The 23,534-nt window shown below is 37.5% G+C and overlaps 1 pseudogene; it reads left to right on the top strand.

Annotated features, from left to right (window-relative positions):
• The first annotated feature begins 21,918 nt into the window (after positions 1-21,918).
• Positions 21,919-23,287, top strand: LOC129230120 (uncharacterized; annotated as a pseudogene).
• The last annotated feature ends 247 nt before the right edge of the window (positions 23,288-23,534 follow it).

Below are 23,534 nucleotides of genomic sequence, written 5' to 3'. Positions count from 1 at the left end.
TCATTGTCGAGCTGAGAGGAGAGAGTATTGGTGAAATTACTTTGAAACATCTCAGCAAAGGCATTAGTCTTCTCCTCGTCAGTAGTAGCAGTACCGTTGGGGGTAGTGAGGGGGGAATGGGGGTTTTGGGGTCCCTGAAATTACGAGAGAGTCGGTAAAGGGTTTTGTTGTCTGGGGGGAGATTTTTGATGAATGAGTTCCAAGAGTTGGTTCTGTGTTCTTTAATGAGGTCTTTGATTACAATTTGAAGGTGGTTGACATCATTTTTGTAGGGGGGTAAGCAGTGGTCCTCCACAGCTTTTTTAATCTGTTTTTGTTCCTTATAAGCCTACGAATATGAGGAGGGAGTCTAAGGGGGGGGGGAGGAGGTATGGATGTTAGTGGTGCAGGCATCAAAGGTGGTGCAGAGTATATTGGTAATATTTTGAATTTCATTATCAATATCAGAAACATGCTCTAGTCTGGGGTTACCCTGGATGCTGTGATGTAGGAGGTCGTGGAACTTGTTCCAGTTGGTGGACCTGGAGATGTAGGTGTGTTTGAGGAGATGAGTGGTTGTAGAGAAGGTGAGGAAAACGGGGTTGTGGTCGGAAGACAGAAGGTGGTCTGTGGTGATGAGGTAAGGGAGATCAATGTTGGTGATTGCAATATCAATGGTGGAAGGAGCAAGGGAGTCGTAATAGGTGGGGAAGGAGGGGGCAAGAATATGATAGTGATTATCAGTGGCATAGTAATAAACAAATTGACCTTTGTTATTTTCAAGACCATTTCTGACAAGAATTAAAGTACCGGCGCCCCTGCCAGTGAGGCGGTCATTCCTGTAGCATGAAAAATTGGGGATTTGAACTTTGGTCCCGGCCTTGAGATGGGTCTCTTGGACGAGAACAAGAACAGGATCGTAGTCAGCAACAAAATCGCGAAGCTCGCAGATTTTTGAGACGAGGATGAAGGCATTCCAAGAAACCAACCGCAAGGCGTTAATTTGGGCCATTGTTGAGGAGCTGGGTGAAGATGACCTGTAAGGCTTGCATATTTTGGATTTACAGCAGCAAGGGTGGGGTTGGAGGTATCAATATTGTTGTTGGATGAGGAATTTAGGATAAGACTTTGGAGATCAAGAGAGGGCAGAAGGGGGGCAGTGGTATCGTTGACTTTAGCATTTTTTTTTTAATTTCAGCCGCTTCACTGCGGTTAGACCAGATGTTATTGGAGTTAGAAGTTTTTAATTTTGGGCAAAGAGGGCAGTCTAGAGAGTTTGATGTGTGCTCACCAGAGCAAAGGGCACATGTGGGTGGTTCTTCTATGAGTTTAGTGCAAGTGTAGGTGAGATGAAAACTACCGCATTTTAGACATTTGGGGGCCCTGGTGCAGCAGCGACTGGAGTGGCTGTGCTGTTGACAGCGAAAACATTTTATGATTCTTCCACTTTTCCTCTTGAGGGGTTCAATTTTTACCCTAATGCAAGAGATGTTTTCGATATTATAGATGTTTTTATTTTTGTCGTCCTTTGGTAAATGTACCGCAACAGGGGCGCCGACTTGGAAAAATTATTGAGGGGGCTGGGCCAGTCATCACCGGGGGTTTATGGGGTTATGTAACCCCGCGGAGGTTACCCCCCCCCCCCAAAGAAATGTCGTTTTTTGTGCCTTGAAAATGCCAATTTACATACTTTCTGGTGTGTATAATTTAAACAAACAAACAGTATGTGACGTGGCGTTTTCAAAGTAAAACAATCCAAAAATTGGTATACAAATTTTTCTGGTTCAACTAGATCATGCCACTTGTCTTAGTAAGAGACATTTTTTTGTTCTATTTTATGGGGAGTCATGCAGTGCCGTAGCTAGGCATGGAAAAGGTACGGCGCTTGACTTGCATTGAAGGGCACTCCCAGAAACTCCGACTTAAAAAAATATTGGGGGAGGGGGCATGCCGCAGGAAATTTTCTAAATCTGAGATGAAAAATAGTGAGTTTTAAAGATTTTTTAAAGCATTTTAAAGTCATATAATCAACATTAGAACCCCGAAAAGTCGACAAGCCCGACACATATTTTTTGGCTTTGAAAAAGGGAAAAAATAAATACGAACACACACAGTATTTTTGTAAAAAGGTAATTTAATTTAAGCATGCTCTTTAAGACCAGTTGTTTTTTCATTAGTGATATCGGCTAACATATTCAAGCGTAAACGCAGTCTCTCAATGTCTAGGTCACTTTTGAAAAACTCAGTTGATTTTTCAAAATGTTTCACCCTTGTTTAATAAAAGCAAGCACTCTTGTTCAACTGCAGTGACCTGTGTGCGTCCAGTTGATGTAAATCGCCCAATGCAAAATTACACCATTTTACAAACCTCAATGTATATTGCCTTGTAGTACACTCGAGTCCCGACCTACGCGAGGGATGCATTCCAAGACCCCTCGCGTAAGTCGAAATTTTGCGTTGTGGAAAAAGGTATGTGTAAATTTTTTTATAAACGTACCTATTTATTTTAGACACTTGTAAACACCCCGTCAAACTGTTAAAAACCATCTCTTAACTCTACTCTAACTTTACATTCCTGTTTCTTACATAAAGAACTGAATGTTACTTGTTTTTTAAAAATACCGTTTTATTCAACATAAAATACTGCTACGATGTACAAAATCAATGATCAATGGGAAAGAAAGAAAAAATAAACCGGTATACGGTAAGCACTTTAGTTGTACTGAACAGTCGATCCACTAATGATATTTGTACATAAAACATGAGCAGTTTCCATTTTCATAAATATTTGCATTTTACTAAGACACTACTCGGTGAATTTTTACGGATTTCCTTTTCTTGACTTGTAATTGTATGTAAGGAAGATTCACTCATATCTAATTCTCGTGCTACTTTCAACGCATTTTTTAGTTGAGCTTCAGCTTTTCAAGAAGCTCTAGCTTTTCTTTAATTGTCAGAAACTTTCTCCTTTTATCTTCACAAACTTTAAATGAAACAGCGCTCTTAGGTGTCATTATATTTCATTAACTTTCGCATTTAAAATGAAAAAGGAACTTCCACTCTCAGCGATGCTAAAAGGAAAAAGATCCATTCATGAAAAAAAAAAAAAAAAAAAATTAGTAGCCAAAGCCGATACGAACACACCACGATTCCCTCCCGAGAATTTTCGTGTTGCGGGTGCGGAATTCGCGTTAGGTCAATACTGGAGAAAAAATCGCGTTATAGCCATTTCGCAAAAGTAGCTGGAGTCAACTGTATTCCTTTTGGATTTTGAAAGTGTGCGGTGAGCTGCCTTCGTTGTTTTCACTTCTTTGGTATACGTCGATTCCGAGGAAGGGAAGGATCATCATTTTGTGAAGGTTTTCCTTTAAACACAATTCCTAAAAGTATTCAAAATTATCACGCCTCCCATTTTATATATAAGTCATGCTCTCATATATTTTTTCCGGGTCAGCAACACTTAGGTGAGCGCGCCGCAGCGCTGCCCACCGGCAACAGACTTGACCCGTAATTCGCGCACTATGACAAATTTTTACAGTACTCGCAGCACTGTTACACTATCATTATTCACACCACTCGTTTTCATTTAACCTGCTTACACAACCGTAATAATTATTTGTTTTAACTCATTACTGAATGTATTTTACAAGGTAAACTATCTTCAAATAAGGAAAATAAAAGACAAATTTATGAGTTTAAAAAGCGTAATGTAATTAATAATTTTTTTGATTTATTGGGGGGGCTCTGCCCCCTCAAAAATATTTTTGAGGGGGCTCTGGCCCCCTCAGGCCCCATGGAGTCGGCGCCACTGTACCGCAAATAGTGGCATTGGGGATTGGTCCTTGCCTTTTTTTCATTTGGATGATGCGTTTAATGTTAAATTGCTTTTCTTCGAGTTCTGATTTTATTTCTTCGGTGGGGGTGTCAATGGGGAGGCCTCTGATGACAATAACAAGGTCTTTTTCCTCATTGAGGGGGTGGGTGTGGGATTCGAGAGCGTGGTCATCTATATATTTCCTAACTTTACGATATGAGTCAGCATTGGGAGGGTAAATAATTAAGACAGGTTCTTTAGTTTGGGGGTTTCTGCCAGTTTTTCCTGTGCAGTTGATATTCATGGAGTTGTTTAGATCTTTTAAAAGATCAAAGGGTTTGGGAGGGTTGTATATATTGATTGGGGGGACGTGTTTTTGCTCAGGGTTCCTGAAGTTTTGTCGGGGGGCTATTTTTTCCTTGCTTTGAGCAGGATTATTAGTCTGATCGATTTCTTCCACAGGAAGGTTCTCGAAAGAGTTTTTAACTGGGAGGGGGGGGGGGGGGGGGGGGAGTCTTCGTTAGTAGTATTCCTTACTATTTTGTTTTTTCGCGGGGTTTGAAAATCATCTACGTTGTCCTCATTTTTGCTATCACTTAGTACTCGTTTTTCTCTAGTAGTTTTTTGGGGGGAGGAGAGATCCATATCCCGAGCATCAACATCAGGGGAGTTGTCACTTGCTAAGATGAGCTGAGTTTGCCTAGCAAAGATTGTTTCGTTTATTTCTCTAAGCTGGATAACAATTTTTTTGTAAATCCTGTTGTTTTTCCTATCAATGTTAAAGTTATACGCAGTTTGAAGGGTTTCTAGTTTTTCTCTTAAAGCGAAAAGTTCGTTAACATTTCTAGCTGATCTGATCTTATTGCTAATACCTTTCTTACTCCAACTAAATCCTCGCAACAAAGAGGTAAAATTTGAATTTCTTACCGGTTCATTCCGGAATTCATCTCGCCGGGAGGTGTCGGTGCAAGCCGTATCGTAATCCTCGTCGTCTGGGTCAGTCGTGGAGTCATCGTCATCTGGGTGCCTGTAGAATGATGAGAGGAGAGCCATGTTCACAGGAGAAGAGACGGCGATCAGCAGCACGGCCTTGAAAAAGGCCCTTCACGCCAAGCCGAAACCCTCTGCCCTCAGACTAGCACGTCCGACAGCCCGATAAAACCGAAGCTTACCGCTGTGGATCGTACTCGTCCCGCAACAGGGGTGTGAGAGCACAAGCGGGGACCAGAAAAACCGGTCCCGTGGAGGAGGAATGAAAAACACGTCCGCTCTGGACGGTCTCTGCAGGTGAAAATGACTAACTGAGCTGGAGGCGGAAAACCTCTTAAGGAAGCCAAGAGTGCCAAACAAACTGGTAGCTAACATAGAATTAGCACTGACCAGGCTGTAAGGCACTAACTTACTGAATATGTCCTACTACTGTTCAACCACGGATTGTATGGTATTTTCAAACGTCCAGATGAGACGAATCTATCTGAATGAGGGGAAAAAGTAAAAATTTGATGCGTGTATTCCACTCATTTGAATGAGACTCTGCTTCTGCAAAAGCTGACATCACTAAAAATAATAGATTTGTCCATTTTCGGCTGTAAAACGGATGTTTGTCTTTCCATACAATCCGTGGTCAGACAGTATGTATGTATTATTTCATTTTGAAAATCATTGCAGAGCACAAATCCTTCATTTTGAACAATTTTTGTCTCCATAGCATTCACTGCTTTCTGTGTTTCCGCAATAGTTTTTGGCAGTTTTGGGTAGTTTTCCAATCTGGCGTACGTAATGTTGTTGCGAATCATCTTAGCATCTTTTTTGTTCATTGTCTCCAAAACGTGTGGCTGTTTCCGAACCTCATTTTGGATTAACTTTGATGGTCTTTCAGTCAGTTCATCGATGGATTTTATTGTCTGTTATCATATTTTCCGATAAAGGCTCATGACTATGATTTTCCACTAGTCTTGAAAAAACATCATCTTCTCCTTTACTGCAGTGCTTCTCAACCTTTTTTACTTGGCGGTACACTTAAGAAATTTCTAGATGAACGGGGCACACTAAACTTAATTTTGCAATGGTAATATAGAAATGTTTTTATCATTCGCTGGTAAAAAGACGGGAGGGGGGGGAGACTTTTTTCATAAAAATTGTAACTAACGTAGTGTATTTAAATTTATTTAGAAAGTAGAAATATTTCGAATGTATTGAAGTTGATATTAAACAACAAAACTACCTATATCAGACATTATGGAAAATTGTACTTGATATGTTTCAAAGCATTTCTGTCAAGCATGTCATTAAAGTGTACGCTGCAGTTAAACGATTTATCAAAAAATGTTTCAAGAAAGAAGTATGCAAGAAATTAAAACCAAGCACCTAACTTCCGTTTGACACTAATGAGACACTTGAGCCTGCCTTAAGGAGCAAAGCCGTTTGATGTTCGGCTCTATGCTGGACACGAAGTTCTTGATCAGGCTCTTTAGAGATGATCTCTTTCTGTTTTTTTTTTTTTTTTTTTATAAATGTGAGGATTGAGAAGCTGAGTTAACAAAGAAATAATTGAAAATAGTAGCAGCACATCAATAGCAAGACAAGAGATGGTAGGATACTCATTTTTAACCAGCTACCAAAATCGTCCAAAAGCACCTCGCTCAACTTAAGTTTAAGAGTACGGTCGCTCTTAAGGGTCCATAAATTATTCTTGTGCCTTCAAAGAAAGGTCTTTAACTGATGCATCCGCAGATGAAGAGAATGGAATGCGAATCCAGTCATACTGTTCCATGTTAGCATTCTTAAAAAGTGCTTAAACTTGTCCTGTAGTATAACTAAAAGTTTTGCCACCACATTCAGCAGCTTTTCTTCCATGCCATTTCCTTTACATACCATGTTGAGGGCCCGTTTGAACATGTTCAATGAGCCACGATCTACTTCTCTCAACATCTGAATTTTTGATTTGAACCAGTTTAGCTTGTCCATACATGTAATCCAAATTCTCGTCCTTGCATTTTCTAATTCAATTCGTTAAGATGTTCAAAAATGTCAGCCATGTAAGCTAGTTTTGCCAGACAATATTTGTCTTGAATGCCAACGAATCTCTATATGAAGAAGTGGGGAGTGGTGATCTGCCCCCAGTTCTTCACAAAGTATACAGAGAAAAGCGAGAATTTTATGAAATTCACGACTTCAGCTCATCTGGTAAGTTCTTTGCCAGGAGAACTTCATGGAGGAGGAAACAGTGTATGGTTTTAAATTCTAGTTTGCTAAGTCTCAGAACCGAGCTTTGAGAAACTACGATAAAAGAAATTAGTATCGGAACTGGAAAAGAGGAAAACAAAAGTTAAACAAAGCTGGGGCTAAAATTGTGGGCGGGAGGGTACGATCCCTACCTGGGGGAGGGGGCGATACTCCCGTTTGCGAAAGATTTAGAAAAAATTCTGAACAATTAGTTTATTTCGTGGAAATTAGAATCTGTTTCTAAAAACTGAAAGTAATGGGATCACAAAAAGTTTAAAAGATGTAGGGCAGCAAATCCCGCCTCTCCTCTTGTTGGGTATGTCTTATTGCACATGATCGGCAGGGTGAATTGAGAAGTTACAGAACGATACAAACGCTATTTGATCGTAACTTTCAAATAAAATACTTCAAGGCTCTTTCTTTTTATGTAGCTACGAAAATACTGCGGCACACCGGGTTCCTTGTAGCGGTGCAACAGTGTGCCGCGGCACACCGGTTGCGAAGCCCTGCTTTAGTGTATAGTCTTACCTTACAAAACTTATTTGTACACCTCCAGTACAACTCTCCTGTTGACTGTACTTGCTTAACAGAGCGAAATTTGTACTTCTCATGCAAAAATAACGTTTTGCCTCGAATACTGAACACATGAGGGTTATTCATCATTCGAATGAAAAAAAAAAATCTTTAAAGAGCAATTAGGATAAAAGGCACAGAGCACTACGATAAAATCTAAGTACGAAGAAAATCTGACCGTGGTTTGCTATAGTGATTGACCTTCAAATGTTCTAAACGTCAGAAAAGTCACCTATAACTTCTCATTTTCAGTTGTTACAGATTGATCTTATCTCCTAAAATGTCATTCAAAAACCTGCTTAAGACTCCTGAAAGAGTTTCTTTTGTAGATGTTTGTTTTGTTTTCCTTATCAATACCACCTTGAGGGAGGTATTATAGCTTTATACAATAGTATTATTTAGGGATTAAGTCGGAGTGCTTTTAAAATTGTAGAGACAGGTGAAATTTCCTGAAGCTATTTCTAAAAACATTTCTAGAAAGCAACTTTAGAGCACAATGCATTCCCCTACTGTTAAGATCTCTTAAGGAATGTATGTACAGCTATTGGGAGAATTAGGTGTATCAACTGGTCCATACACAATTGTTTCTAGTACTAAGGTTTAAAATTTAGGTTACTCTATTTTTTTTTAGTGTGTAGTAATTTAGTTTACTCTACACAGCATAGTAGAAAATCAAGGTTTTACGTAATGCTACATATAACTGATTTGTTCTCAAACACTGCAATATGCGCAAAACATTAAATATCATGTTATACTTCCTGGTTGGCTAAATTAATAGTGTATATTTAAAGTATGAACAGTCGTCTTCTAAACTAAGAAATTTTAATACTGTGTCACTGATGATTATACTGTTCATACGTCACTACACATTTACCGAATTTTGTGGAAGGAAAGAGCATTAAATTTAGATTTTAAATCAATAATTAGTGCATTTTTTCAAATTTTTTAGATGTGTCGCTTCTGTTCCCAGGTCGCATATATAATATGATCTTGAGATAAAATTTGTTATTAGTTAAAGAAAATACGTCAGGGGAAATTTGTTAAGTTTTATACTGTACATCATATTAATAGCGATGAAATGAATAGTTACAGTTAAATTATAATAAAAGTTGTTTTCCCTCATGAAAAATAAAGAATGAGTTAAGTATACAAGCAAATCGGTTTATTTAATTTTAATCAAAACTAATAGGCTAGCCTGTAAAAATAACTACAGTGCGTTAAGAACACCAAATGTTGAAAATATCTTAAGATTGAAAAGTAGTTAATTGTCCTGTCACTTGATATCGATCTATTAGCAGGTCCATAAATCGTGACTAGCTCTTTCAAAAGTTGAACGTTTAGCGTTTCTCCGTTAAACTTTGCGACGGTTTTATCAACAATGATTTTGGAGCTACAAGCAATTTCTAAAAAAAATCATACTGCCGTGTTTTTTTAAACTATCGGAACTGTGACAAAGCTTCGAATCTGTAATATTTTCAAGTTCCAAAATTTTCCAAAAATTTGAAGTTTTATAAACAAAATCAAGAAAAGGAAGAAACTGAAAAAAAAAAAGAATTAAAATAATAATAATATTAATAACGATAAAAATTAATTAGCTTTTTCAGAAGCGATAATTATTTTTAATTTTGCTTTTTTTTTTTTTTTCAAAAATAAGACGACATCCAATGTGCACGTATTGCACCATAAAACCGCACCATATTGCAACGGTCAAAATAAAATCCACTTACATTTTATTTCTTTTCCCCAGCAAAACTTTTACTGATAAAGCTGCAGGAATGTCAACCCCGGCGAAATTGAGATCGTTCTAAATTTGGGGGGAGGAAAGAGCGCAGTTCATGCTTGGCAATAACTTTTCTGTTTTGCCAGATCTGTTTTAGGGTTGCTTGGTGCGCACTTCGAGTTTGCCCGCTGCAAGCAGTTATATCCCACTGCCACAAAAATTAGCTGCAAAGAAAGCCATTGTTAACATCCAAAATGAAGACCAGAAATGTCTTATTTGGTGTCTACTCGCTCACAAATTGAATATTGAGCGAAGCCAGCATCCTGAAAGAGTGAGCCATTATCAAGCCCACGAGCATGAAATAAACATGGAAGACATCCCTAGTCCTACGCCCATTACAAAAATTCCAACAGTGGAAAAATTGAATAATTTGCGCCTTAATCTTTTTGCCTATGAAGATCAAGAAGTCCCTGAAGTCACACGGGTTTAGATCGGGACGCCCAGGTCTTTCATTGAGACAGTCATAGTGAACTTCTCAGATGCGAAATGAGGAAAAAAACGTGTATTTGGCGTTTTTATAACAAACTCAATGAGTCGGGCGCATGACAGGTGTTTTGATTAACATATTCTGACACTTGCAGCGCCATCTATTGCTAAAAATTCCGACTATTTATTTTTCTTCTGCCATCAAGTTCCAACCTTCTTTGATAATATTCCGTTGAAATTTGAGGTCATTCTAACCAGTGGTTTTATTTTTACAGCGTTTTGAAAGTGGAACTTTAATTATAATTACCCTGTATATATATAGATTTTTCTTTTGACTAACCACTCAAATGTAGTTAGTACAAAGCACTACATTATTAGTATTATGTTACTTATTAACTTTAAATAGAAAAAATAAGTAAAGATATGCAAACTAATGGATGACCCGGTTGATTTTTTTTCGTAAAAGGTGATATTAAAAAAAAAAGAAATTGTAATTACCAAAAAAAGCTCCCCCCCCCCGTGTCCGTTTACCTTGTCGTGGTGGGGGGGGGGCTTGCGGTGTGGTGAGTTCGGGGCGAGCTCTTGGGAGGAGTCGTGAACCCCCAGTTGCTCAAACAGAATATCGGCGGGAGGGGATTTTTCTCCCTTCCGTCCCTCATCACACTTACCAAATTCGGACGAAAACCCCTAAGCCAAGGCGTGTCAGCCGTGCCGATGGCTGCGTGGTACCGGGGGTAGTCGGTGCCTCAAACGGGAGACTTCAGGGATAGCAGGCGAACCCTGTCGTACGCAGCCTTACCTCTGTGTGGGGGGCTACACAGGGGCTAGACCCCATCTTTTCCCCCTAGTTCTCTGGTTCGTTTATGGATGAAAACTCAAAGAACACTTCTCCCCCTTGTGGGGAGCGTCAGAAAGACTCGTTCAGCCCTGCAAAATTTTTTATAATCAAAAGAAATGAAAACCTAACATTCACTGCTGTCTCCCCATTCTTAATTAACAAAGCTTTAATAAATCTCATCGGTGAGTTCCAATCGGTTAAAAAATTACGTACAGGTGAATTATTAGTCGAAATAAAGCATCCTAAACAAGTTCAACCTATTCTTGCAATCAAACAACTAGGCCCATACCTTTGTACAGTTTCAGCACACTCAACATTAAACTTTTCTCGGGGAATCATTTCGGAGCCAGACCTTCTATTTACATCAGAGAAGGAAATTCTAGAGGAAATGCAAGATCAACACGTAAGTGGAGTGAAGAGGATAACTATCAAACGCAACGGCGAAATGCAGAATACGAAGCACATCATTCTGACTTTTAGTACGCCTATCCTCCCTTCACGTGTCAAAGCTGGTTATCTCTCTTGTCCAGTGAGACCTTACATCCCAAATCCACTACGATGTTTTAATTGCCAGCGTTTTGGACATTCCAAGCTGTCATGCCGTGGTACAGGAACCTGTGCCAGATGTGCTGAGCCCGGCCACGACAGCAATGAATGCTCAAAGGAATTTAAATGCATCAACTGCAAAGGAGACCACCCCTCATACTCTAGAAAGTGCCCTAAATGGCTAACCGAAAAGGAAATACAGGTCATCAAAACCATTCAAAAAATATCATATCCAGACGCGAGAAAAATTGTCCAATCTCGTACACCTACAACTGGACTTTCATATTCTGCTGCTGTAAAAAAAGTATTCAACTCCATAAGCACACAAACTGAACCTCCAGTATACAAAGTAACCAGCAATAAAATACCGAACTCACCTAATGCTAAAACTGTAAACACAACCAAATTAAATAAACAAAATAATAGCCCCAAATCTTCTTTTCAGAAAACTAATCAAAATCAACAACAAATAAAAAAAATAGATAATGTATCTGTTATTGTTAATCAAAACAAACCATCCAGTCTGAACTCGAAAAAACTAATTGAAAAAAAGAAACTTTTACAAATGCGCACAAAAATCGGGGTAGCCTCTAAACAGAGGCCCCCAAAATTTTATAACTTTAGAAAGGAGGACTTTTTGCTTTCTAGCAAGAAAGTAAAATTGACCAAATCACAAATAGAAACACTCCAACAACCTCCTCCCCAGGAGGAGGACGAGGATGTTGACTTTGAAGATCTTCCGCCATCCGACGATGAAGGGTGGACGGACCATCCTCCCTCATGAGCTGCTCCCTCTCCTTCCGGCCGTTTTTCCTTCCTTTTTTCTCCATGGCCCTGAGCATTCTCTCTTGGAATTGTCAGAGTTGCTCGCATAATGTCACAGACATCAAGGATCTTGTCGAATACCACCAACAGGCCATATTTTGTCTGCAAGAAACATGTCTGTCCCCTGCTGATAGACCGAGGTTGAAAGGTTTTGACATATACCGCAAGGACTGCTTGTCAGGCGACCGTCGTTGTGGAGGAGTGGCATTGCTAATCAACAATGATTATGCATCCAACCAGCTCAATATCAACACATCCCTGCAAGCAGTAGCTGCGCGCGTCCACCTTCACTCGCTGTTTACAATCTGTTCTGTATATATTCCACCTTCTTACGATTTGAGAGGCGTGGAATTGCAAACACTTGTAGATCAACTTCCTCCCCCATTTGTCCTCTTGGGGGATTTTAATGGCCATAATCCTCTCTGGGGAAGCCCAGACTCCAACAGCAGAGGTTTAATTATTGAAAACTTGATTGAAGACTATGATTTATGTGTTCTTAACGACGGTGAAAATACCTATTTCCACCTTCCTACGCAAACCTACCATGCCATCGATCTTGCAATATCCTCACCTTCCTTTCTGCCACTTTGGGATTTCCAGGTGCAGGGTGGTCTCTACACCAGTGGCCACTTTCCAATCAAAATAACTTATACTGGACGCTGCAGCTACCAGCAGCATCAGCAAGCTCGACTTCGCATTGATCGAGCTGATTGGACAACATTTACCCAGTTGGCGGAAATTAAATCAGAAGACGTGACTGATATTGATATCGATGTAGCGGTAAAGCGAGTAACCGACATCATCTTAAACGCAGCTAACGCTGCTATACTAAAAACCACTAAAGGCAGGATCAAGTTTCCTAAGCCTTGGTGGAACCTTGATTGTCAGGAGGCTCATAAGAAACAAAAAAAGAAATGGAGCACGTTTCGTCGTTATCCAACCACACAAAATCTCGTGGCACTTAAACGAGCTCGTGCTGAAGCTCGAAGGATTCGACGGAAGAGCCAGCGGGACTCGTGGCAGACCTATGTCAGCACAATCACGACGTCCACTCCATCAAAGACCGTATGGGGTAAAATAAAAAAAATCGTTGGCAACTACAATACATCTTGTGCACCCATTCTAGAGAATAATGGTCGTATTTTATCCGATTACAAAGAGGTGGCTGACTGCATGGGGACTTATCTGGCAGAAGTCTCCAGTGCAAATAACTATTGCTCAAAATTTTTAACCATCAAATCACGCAAAGAACAAAAAGTTCTAGATTTTAATTCAAACATTTTTAATCAATACAACACAGAATTCACCCTTCATGAACTAAATACTGCCTTACAAAAATCAAGAAACTCATCACCTGGTCCAGATCAAATTCATAATAGCATGTTAAAAAATCTAAGCAGGTCTTCATTAGAAAATATTCTGCAGCTTTTTAACAGAATTTATTCTGAACATAGATTCCCAAAATCCTGGAGTCAAGCAATAGTTATCCCTATCCTTAAACCAAACAAACAATCTGATAAACCTGAAAGCTATAGACCTATAGCTCTCACTAGTTGCCTATGTAAAGTCATGGAACGGATGGTATACGCCAGATTGATGCACATTCTGGAGTCACACCATCTCATATCCTCATATCAAAGTGGGTTTAGGCGTGGCAGATGCACAATAGACAATCTAATGCTTCTCGAAACATCAGTAAGAGAAGCATTTCTTAAACGAAAACATCATGTGAGCGTATTTTTCGATATTGAAAAAGCATACGACCGTACCTGGAGGTATGGGATCCTCAAAACCCTTCATGAGTATGGGTTGCGAGGTAATTTACCCATCTTTCTCTCCAATTTCCTGAAACATCGTTCTTTTCGTGTACGCGTCAAGTCTGTTCTGTCGGATACCTTCATTCAAGAAGAAGGAGTACACCAGGGGAGTGTACTAAGCGTAACTCTATTCATTATAGCAATCAATAGCTTAATTGACCAATTGCCCCCCGCCGTAAAAGGTACCATGTTCGTGGATGATTTTCAAATTTCTTTCTCATCAACGAGCATGAGTATCATTGAAAGACAACTTCAAATTGCAATCAATAAAGTAACCCAATGGGCAGAAGAAAATGGGTTCACTTTCTCTGCTCAAAAAACATTCTGTATCCACTTCTGCCGAAAAAGAGGCCTTCACCCTGACCCAAATCTCCTCCTCAATAATCAACCAATAGCTGTAAAAGATCAAGGAAAATTCCTTGGTCTCACACTTGACAATAAACTAAAATTTATACCGCATATACAAGAGTTAAAAAAGAAATGTTCATTAAAATTAAATATCCTTAAAGTCTTAGCGAACACTTCTTGGGGTGCTAATACTGAGTCTCTGCTAAGAATATACAGGGCTTTGATACGCTCAAAACTTGATTACGGATGTCAAATTTATGGCTCCACTGCTAAAACCTATCTGAAAAGTCTGGATCCAATACATAATCAGGCACTGCGCATCTGCACAGGAGCCTTTCGAACTTCGCCTATCAACAGTCTTCATATCCTTGCACACGAACAATCTCTAAACAATAGACGCCTCAAACTTTCTTTAAATTTTTACTTCAAAATAAAACCTTGCACTAATCACCCACTACATCTCCATATTTTTAACCCATGTAATGCTGCTTTATTTCTAAACCGGCCTTCGATGACCCCAACATTTGGGATCCGAATGCGTCGGGTACTCTCAGACCTGCAGCTACCAGATTTTAAAACCGTCAACACAATAAACCTAATTGAACCATGGTGCGAAGTCATACCTTCTATAATTAATGATTTATCAGAATTCCCAAAACAAACTACTGCAGACACAGTTTATCAACAAGTCTTTAATGAGATCAAAAGCAAGTATTCTGGTTACAAACACATTTTTACTGACGGATCAAAAGCAAACAATCACGTCGGCTTTTCAACAATAATTAATGATCAAGTTACGGCAGAAAAACTAAACACATCTTGCTCGGTATTTACTGCAGAAATAAAAGCTATTTTTTCATCGCTACAATCAATAACCCAATCCGTCTACAAAAAGTGGGTGATATTCACTGACTCCAAGAGTTCAGTGGAAGCCATCACTCACTGCAATAATAATAGCCATCCTATAGTCATCCAGTCATATCTTTTATACAAAAACCTTATGCAAAATAATTTTGAAATTACCTTTTGTTGGGTCCCTGGTCATGTGGGTATTGCAGGCAATGAGGCAGCCGATTCAGCTGCCAGAGCTGCAAGTATCCTGGTCGATAATAGTGTCCCTTTCGATGATATCAAAAACGCCATCGTTGTAAGCCTCAACACGTATTGGCAGGGGACGTGGAATTCAGAAATCGAAAATAAATTACATCCAATCCAGCCCTCCACTAGAGGTTTCGGATCATTAAATATCACCAGGAGAGAACAAGTCTTATTAGCTCGACTTCGCATTGGACATACCAGATTCACCCACAAATATCTCTTATGTCATGAACCAGTTCCAACATGCATTACATGTGATGTAAATCAGACAGTGTTGCACATTTTATGCAACTGCCCAAATTTTAATCGAATTCGTTATAAATATTTTAATAATTTTAACCCATCGTTGAAGGAGTTGCTGGGGGATCCACCCCATCGCAATTTGTACTCCTTCCTCCAGGAGATTGGATTCTCCTTTTTAATTTAGTGTTTGTCTGGTCATTATGTGATTTCGTCCTTCCTTTGTTTTTCAAGATATTTTTTCGCCCATTTTGTCTTTATTTTCAAATTGTTTAAATGTTTTTATCGAATGCACTTTTTTAATATTGACACTTGAAGTTTTATGCTTTCTCCTTCAAAATATGCTTCTATTTACTATATTCTTTAATAAAAAATAAATAGCACATAATAAAATATCGTTTGGCGCAGTATAGCCCTCAAGGGCTCTTGCGCCATAAAAATCAAACCAACCAACCAACCAACCGGCCTTCGATGACCCCAACATTTGGGATCCGAATGCGTCGGGTACCCTCAGACCTGCAGCTGTCGGATTTCAAAACCGTTAACACAATAAAACTAATCGAACCATGGTGCGAAGTCATACCTTCTATAATCAATGATTTCTCAAAATTCCCAAAACAAACTACCGCAAATACAGTTTATCAACAAGTCTTTCATGAGATCAAAAGCAAGTATTCTGGTTATAAACACATTTTCACTGACGGATCAAAAGCAAACGATCACGTCGGCTTTTCCACAATAATTAATGACCAAGTTACGGCAGAAAAATTAAACACATGTTGCTCTGTATTTACTGCAGAAATAAAAGCTATATTTTCATCTCTAGAATCAATAACCCAATCTGTTCATAGAAGGTGGGTGATATTCACTGACTCAAAGAGTTCAGTGGAAGCCATCACTCATTGCAATAATAACAGCCATCCTATAGTCATCCAGTCATATCTTTTATACAAAAACCTTATGCAAAATAATTTTCGTGTTCTTTTTTGTTGGATCCCTGGTCATGTAGGCATTGCAGGCAATGAGGCAGCCGACTCAGCTGCCAGAGCTGCAAGTATCCTGGTCGATAATAGTGTCCCTTTCGATGACATCAAAAACGCCGTCGTTGTAAGCCTCAACACGTATTGGCAGGGGACGTGGAATTCAGAAATCCAAAATAAATTGCATTCGATCCAGCCCTCCACTAGAGGTTTTAAATCATTAAATATCACCAGGAGAGAACAAGTGTTATTAGCTCGACTTCGCATTGGACATACCAGATTTACTCATAAATATCTCTTAATGTCATGAACCAGCTCCAACATGCATTACATGTGATGTAAATCAGTGTTGCACATTTTATGCAACTGCCCAAATTTTAATCTAATTCGTTATAAATATTTTAATAATTTTAACCCATCTTTGAAGGAGTTGCTGGGGGAGCCGCCCCATCGCAATTTGTACTCCTTCCTCCAGGAGATTGGATTCTCCTTTTTAATTTAGTGTTTGTCTCGACATTATGTGATTTCGTCCTTCCTTTGTTTTTCAAGATATTGTTTTGCCCATTTTGTCTTTATCTTCAAATTGTTTAAATGTTTTTATCGGTTGCACTTTTTAACACTAGCACTTGAAGTTTTATGCTTTCTTCTTCAAAATATGCTTTCATTTACCTTATTCTTTAATGAAAAATAAATAGCATATAATAAAATATCGTTTGGCGCAGTATAGCCCTCAAGGGCTCTTGCGCCATAAAAATCAAACCAACCAACCAACCAAAAAAAGCTAAACTTGACCTAAATTCGTTAGCGGCCATTAAGAAGCGCTAAACTAAATGTACACCCAGTACTGGCATTTTTTCTTATGAAATGTAATTTATATTCACTATTGTTAAGTATGTCACCTGTACTGATCACTATTCTTTTAGAAATTGCTCATCCAAGTAGCGGATTTGCACAGTGTCACACCCGTCCAGTGTTGCCAGATTGGAGGAAATTTCCCCATTTTGTGGAAATCTGGTGCTTTCTGGGGAAATTTCCTGGAAATGGGTTTTGAGGGGAATTCTTTGGGGGAAATTTTTTTCTTGGGGAAAACCTGGGGGGGAAAAGAGCTCAAGGAAAAGGTTTATTTTCGTATTTAAATTCGCGTCAAGAAGTAGTACAGTAAAACCCCTTCTAACGGACACCCCTCAAGGCGGACACCTCTCTTATGCGGACAATTTTTAATTCCCCAGTTCCAATGCAAATAACATTATTAAACCCCTGTCCTGCGGACACCTCTCTATTGCGGACAAAAAAAAATTTGCCTCGTTAGTGTCCGCATTAGAGGGATTTTACTGTAGTTACATTGTTTGTATCAAACAGCGTTGTTTTAGCTTTAATCAACTTTATGGAATTCGCATTTCGCATTATGTGGAATATTATGCTACGGAATTCGCATTAATGTTCTGCGTGAGTAACTAGTTGATACGTGAAACGGGTAAAAATAAGTGTGATGAAGAGTGTTCTTGGATAAATATATACAGAAATCATAGTTTAAATGTACATACAGAAGCAGAGTAGTAAATGCAAGTAGAAAAAAAAACATTTGGCTATTTCTCATCTCTCGGTCACGCTCTTGTATTTATGACTAGTGGCAGTTGCATGGCTTTGCCTGTAGTAGAAAATTAAAAGGTCTTTTGATTCCCCTATATATTTACAAATAATGCATGGTGAATTTCTCGCCAATTGGCTTGCCCACGTTACGGTTTCACATTATGATAACTTGGTAATTTACTCGTCCATCTTATGATAATTTTGCTCTGGAAAATGTTCTTAAAATTGGAATAGAGAAAGAACAAAATCGAATTTTCGAAAAATCGCTTAAAGGTGCACACCCCTATGCTACCAACTAATTCTTTGCGAAATTTCATGAAAATCGGCCGAACGATCTCGGCGCTATGCGCGTCACAGAGATCCTGACAGACAGAGAGACTTTCAGCTTTATTATTACTACAGATAAAGAAAGAAATTGATAAAAAAGACAAAAAAAAAAGCGAAAATGGGAAGAAAAAAAAAAGTTTGGGAATTTTATATGAAAGTTCTTCTATTTGTGGGGAAAAATTTTTTTTCAAGAGACAAAAATATTAGAGCAGACCCCGAAGAGTTCCTACTTTTTCCTACTTTTTGCAGCTCCCTCCTTTTTTTTCCTACTTTTTCCTTTTTTTTTTCCTATTTTTTTCTTCTTTAGCACAGCGCTTCAAATTTTGCATTGATTCTTATTTTTATTATGCCACACGGAGAATTTTTTTTCATGTTTCGATCTGGAAAAAAAAATAAACAAGCAGATAGCATTTCATTGGCTGATTATTCATGGCGCCTGATCAAAGAGGGGGGAAGGGGAAGAAGGAGACCTATGCGGACATCTGATGCCAGCCCAGGTGCTCCCTTCCCCCCCTCACTTGAAATTTAATGAAGAGTTTTTCTAGTTTAGTTTTCCAGTGTGGTGGTGAGGATTGGAAGAAAGAAGCTACGTGCCTTGGAAAACGTAAGTAACTTTTTTATTTGTTTCTTTGTTTTTGAAAACAATTTTATAATTTGTCATATATGGATTTCTCTGTTCTGTGCAAAAAGTTCGGAAAAAAATCATCAAATCAATGAAACGATATCTATTTTTATTGTTTTGGGCTGTCCGGGACACAAAAACTCGTCAAATGTTGCGATTTTGTTTTTATCATTTAAAATTTTTTCCCCTCTTTTCTGCTTAAAAGGATGTTTCAATCTTGTTTCTATCTTAACTTGAACGAAAGATATACCTATTTTTGTTGCATACCATTTAACTAATATTATACTTAACTTTAAAACTTTTAACCCGTTTTTCTCCATGATGCAATTTTTCTCGATTTTTTGCGTTCAAACTCTTATAAGTCAAGAACTTATAAAGACAAAGTAATTAAATTTCGAGCATATCTTTTCAAACAGTTTACTTTAATTTTTTTCGGCAAATTAAAAAAAACATTGAGCATTGTGATTTTAAAAACAAAAAAAAAAAAAGTATCTTTGAATTCTTCGATTTTTTTTTTCGAATATTTTCTATTTTTTATTGAATAAATATTTTTTAAATCGCCAAATAAAAATTAAAACTTGTATATATGTGCATTAGTTTTTGAAAAAAATTTAAAAATTGATATTTTAAAGCAACACCATTTTTTTAAAAAATGACAAATGAAATTTAAATAAAATAATTTCTTTAAAAGTATTTTTGTCATGCTTTTGCTTAATTAATAGATGGTGAATCAGTGCAAAAAATTTCAACTCTATACTGTTTATTTTATTTTATTTTTAAAATTTGTCTCGGACCCCCTTAATTAAATTGAAACAGGCCTGTCAAGTCGAATTTTCCTCACGAGGGGGGAGGGGGAGGGTGGCAAAGGATGTGTACTCAATGCAAATTTTATCGGAAAACAACAAAAGCCACTGAAACCTATTTGGTATAGCATTAATTTTCCAAAGCCATGGAGGATGAAATTGACCCCACTGACCTCTATAAATGATGTGCCTGAAACATAAAGTTTATGTTATATGCTAGGAATAAATTAGGAATACATAATATAAACCCTTTAGTTAACTTATTCCAACCCTTTATTTAATGATTTTATCATGTCCCATATTCAAGAACGAATTTAATTTCGATCGATTTATTTTAGCTCCACATTTTGAGATTTTTTCTTTCTCTCTTTTTTTAATTCAAACATCTACTACTGTTTATGCGAGAATGCATTACAGCTGCTGATTACTTTTAAGAAAAACAAATTTAATATTCGCTTTTTGTATCATTAGTTGTGGTGGTTTATGATAACATGATCTGAAAGTGTTAGCATTTTCAAATGTTAAATGGGGCTCTCGAAAGAGATGTTTTCCTTTTTTCAAGACTAAACAAATCTTTAACAAGGATGACTTTATTTATGTAAAGCGCATCAAAATAAGAGTTTTTTTTTTTTTTTTTTTTTGTTAGGAGGAGGATTACTTTTTATTCTTTTACACTTAAAAATTGTATTATTTTGTTGAAAGGCGTCTTTCTTTTCTTTTTTTGCATTTTATTTTCATATTTTTGTAATTAGTACCTTGTATCAAATTCTACACATTATTAATTTTCGCAGATATTTTTCTGCACCCGACAGGTTTTTTTTTTCATACAAATTGCTAGATCATTTCTTTCGTTTGTTTTCGCAACTGTCTCTCAATCCACCACTTTAACACTTTAAAAATATTCCTAGTTTATTTTTGGGACCGTTTTAAAACTGTTGGAAGACGCTTTTTGCGCTGTTGTTGGGAGTGTGGGGCTCTAAATGACAGTTTATCGTCCCCCCCCCCCTTGATTTCGATTTATTTTTATATATGTTTTTTTTTTTTTTTGATTGAATACAGTTTGCTTCTTTTTTGGATCGTTTTGTATTGTCATAAAGTGTTTAATATTTTTGTAAATAGTGTTTTCAAGAAAATTCTAAATTTTTCTGTGCTCGCACAGATATGCAATACGCTTCAGGTGATTTAATTTTTATAGGAGAGAAGTACCACAATACTTTATTTTTCAACTTAATCTATTTCTTCTCATTATTTTTCAAAACATTTTTTTCCCCTTTTATTAATCGTTTCAAATCGTTAAAAGTGCCCGCTTCCCCTTAAATTTTGTCTCAACAAATTTCATTTAAATTAATTTTGAGTATTTTTTTCATTTCAAGTTATGTTTTATAGTTATTTATTTTTTCATTTGTAGGTGAATGCTAAATTACTTTCTCCATATTTTATATTTCAAGGGCTGTGAGAATTGTATCCTATCTTACATTTCATTTCGTGTGAAAACCTGACGGACATGAATCGAGCGAACTCGCATGAGCCTAATTTGAATCTTTTTGCTCATGCCTGATTTTTCCCCTGTCTGTCAGTAATGTTAGTCGCTGGCAAACAAAGTTTGACTGATGTACAGTTGTAGGGCCCTATTCAGATTTTTTAATTTCAAGTAGAATGATGAAACGACAGGAGCAGTCTTACTCTGTGAATCGCCTCTTGAATAAGGCAGGGGTGCCCACCCCCTAAGGTCAAGGGCGCACCCCCTAAATATTGTAAAGACCCCCCCCCCCCAGGTGGACACTCCTGAATTTGGGGATCAGCCAGACGTTGCAAGGGGTCATATCAGGAGTAGCATAATCTAAAAAAAGTGCTATTTTAAAGCAATATTTTAGCTCCCCAAATTTTATTATAGCAGAAGATTGGAAATTCTTCAAGATCTTTAACGGATTCCTTATTTTAAAATAGCGATCTTTCCTCCTCTTCTTTTTTCTTCTCATGGATAATAAAAAAAATAAGGTCCTTGACATTTTTATACAAAGTTTTTATTTTTTTAAATGTGTTATTGATGTATTGATTGATTATTTTACATGCATTTATGATCTGCAATGCCAGGCGGAAAAAGTAAATTCCGAGATGATTGGCTTGAAATGCATGATGGTAATAAAGATGATATTGGAAATTGGTGTGCTGAAGGAAAAACTAAAATGGATGCTCAGTGTTTTCTCTGCAAATGTCACTTTTCAATAGTAAACAGTGGTGTTTCACAGATTTTGGCTCATGCAGTAACCAAAAAACATAAAAGATTCCGGCAATTAATAAAAGGACAGCAAACTTTAATATCACCAAGCAATATTGTAGATGCAGCAAGTGCAAGCTCACCTGCTAATGCAAGTCTAAAGAGTTTATCTGTTGCATTGACTATTGATCAGTTAGTTACAAGAGCTGAGATCCTGTGGATACTAAAAGTTGCATACTCAGATTTCTCATTCGAGTCATGCAAAGACATTGCGCACCTTTTTGAATTGATGTTTGACAATAATCCTATTGCTAAAAAGATGAAGTTGAGTGACAGAAAAATTTCTTATGTTATTTCCCATGGTTTAGGACCATATTTTAATAATGAAAACATTTCTGATTTGAAAAGCTCTTTAGCTAACGGAGGATTTTTCACCCTATCTTTCGACGAAGCAACAACTTCTCAAATTAGGAAACAATTGGATATGCATTTCAGGTATTGGAGTCCAAAAAGCAATTCGGTTGTGTCCTCTTATTTTACATCATTATTTTTAGGCCATGCTGATGCTAACATAATTTGTAAAAGTATTTTAGATGCACTGCAGGATGAAAATTTAAACGTTTAGAAAATTTTGATGTTTGGTATGGTTGGCCCAAACACGAATTTATTGGTGGCAAAGAAACTAAATGATGAACTGTTTAAATTGAAATCCAACGAATTGGTAGACATTGGTACGTGTAGTTTGCACAAAGTTCACAATTGTTTTGCAAAAGGTTTGAGCGACCTCCCTTTAGATATTCTGTGTTGATTTGTTTTCTTTCTTTAAACATAGTGCAGCTCGTCGTGAAGATTTACAAAAGCTGCAAAGACTTTTGGAGTGTGAAGAGAAGTTTCTTCTTAGGCACGTTAGCTCTAGATGGCTTACTCTGGGTCCTGTCGTAGAAAGAGTATTGAGTGTTTACGAATCACTCAAAGAATATTTTATAGATTTCCTGCCGAAACAGAAAAGTGGTTTCAGTGCTCTCCAATGCAACTCTCGTTATAAGCGTATTATTAGCAATTTAAAAAAACCGGATACACTCGTATACATTCATTTTGTTGTTGCACTATCACAAAATTTACAAGTTTATTTATCATTGTTTCAAACTGAGGGACCTCTTGTTCATATATTGTATTATAAAATGAATGAACTGTTGCGTAACGTTCTGCTAATGTTTATAAAGGAGGATAAAGTCTAATCTAGAAGGTAAGCAATTTTTTGAAATTGATTTTGATGACTTTAGCAATTTTAAAGCTCTCAATAAGTTAGCTGTTGGCATAGGTACCAAAAAAGCTCTATTATTACTGGACGAAAATCAATCCAAAAAAACAAAAATGGCATTACGCTCATGTTTAATCAAATTGGCCAAGTGTTTGAAAGATGCTCTTCCTTTAACGAATCATATACTCCAAGATTTACAAATTTTGCATCCCTTGATGAAAAAT

The sequence above is a fragment of the Uloborus diversus genome, chromosome 9 (assembly GCF_026930045.1).
Source record: "Uloborus diversus isolate 005 chromosome 9, Udiv.v.3.1, whole genome shotgun sequence".
Taxonomy (NCBI): Eukaryota; Metazoa; Arthropoda; class Arachnida; order Araneae; family Uloboridae; genus Uloborus; species Uloborus diversus.
Note: the sequence above shows the minus strand (reverse complement) of the source record. Positions and strands in the feature narration are given on the sequence as shown.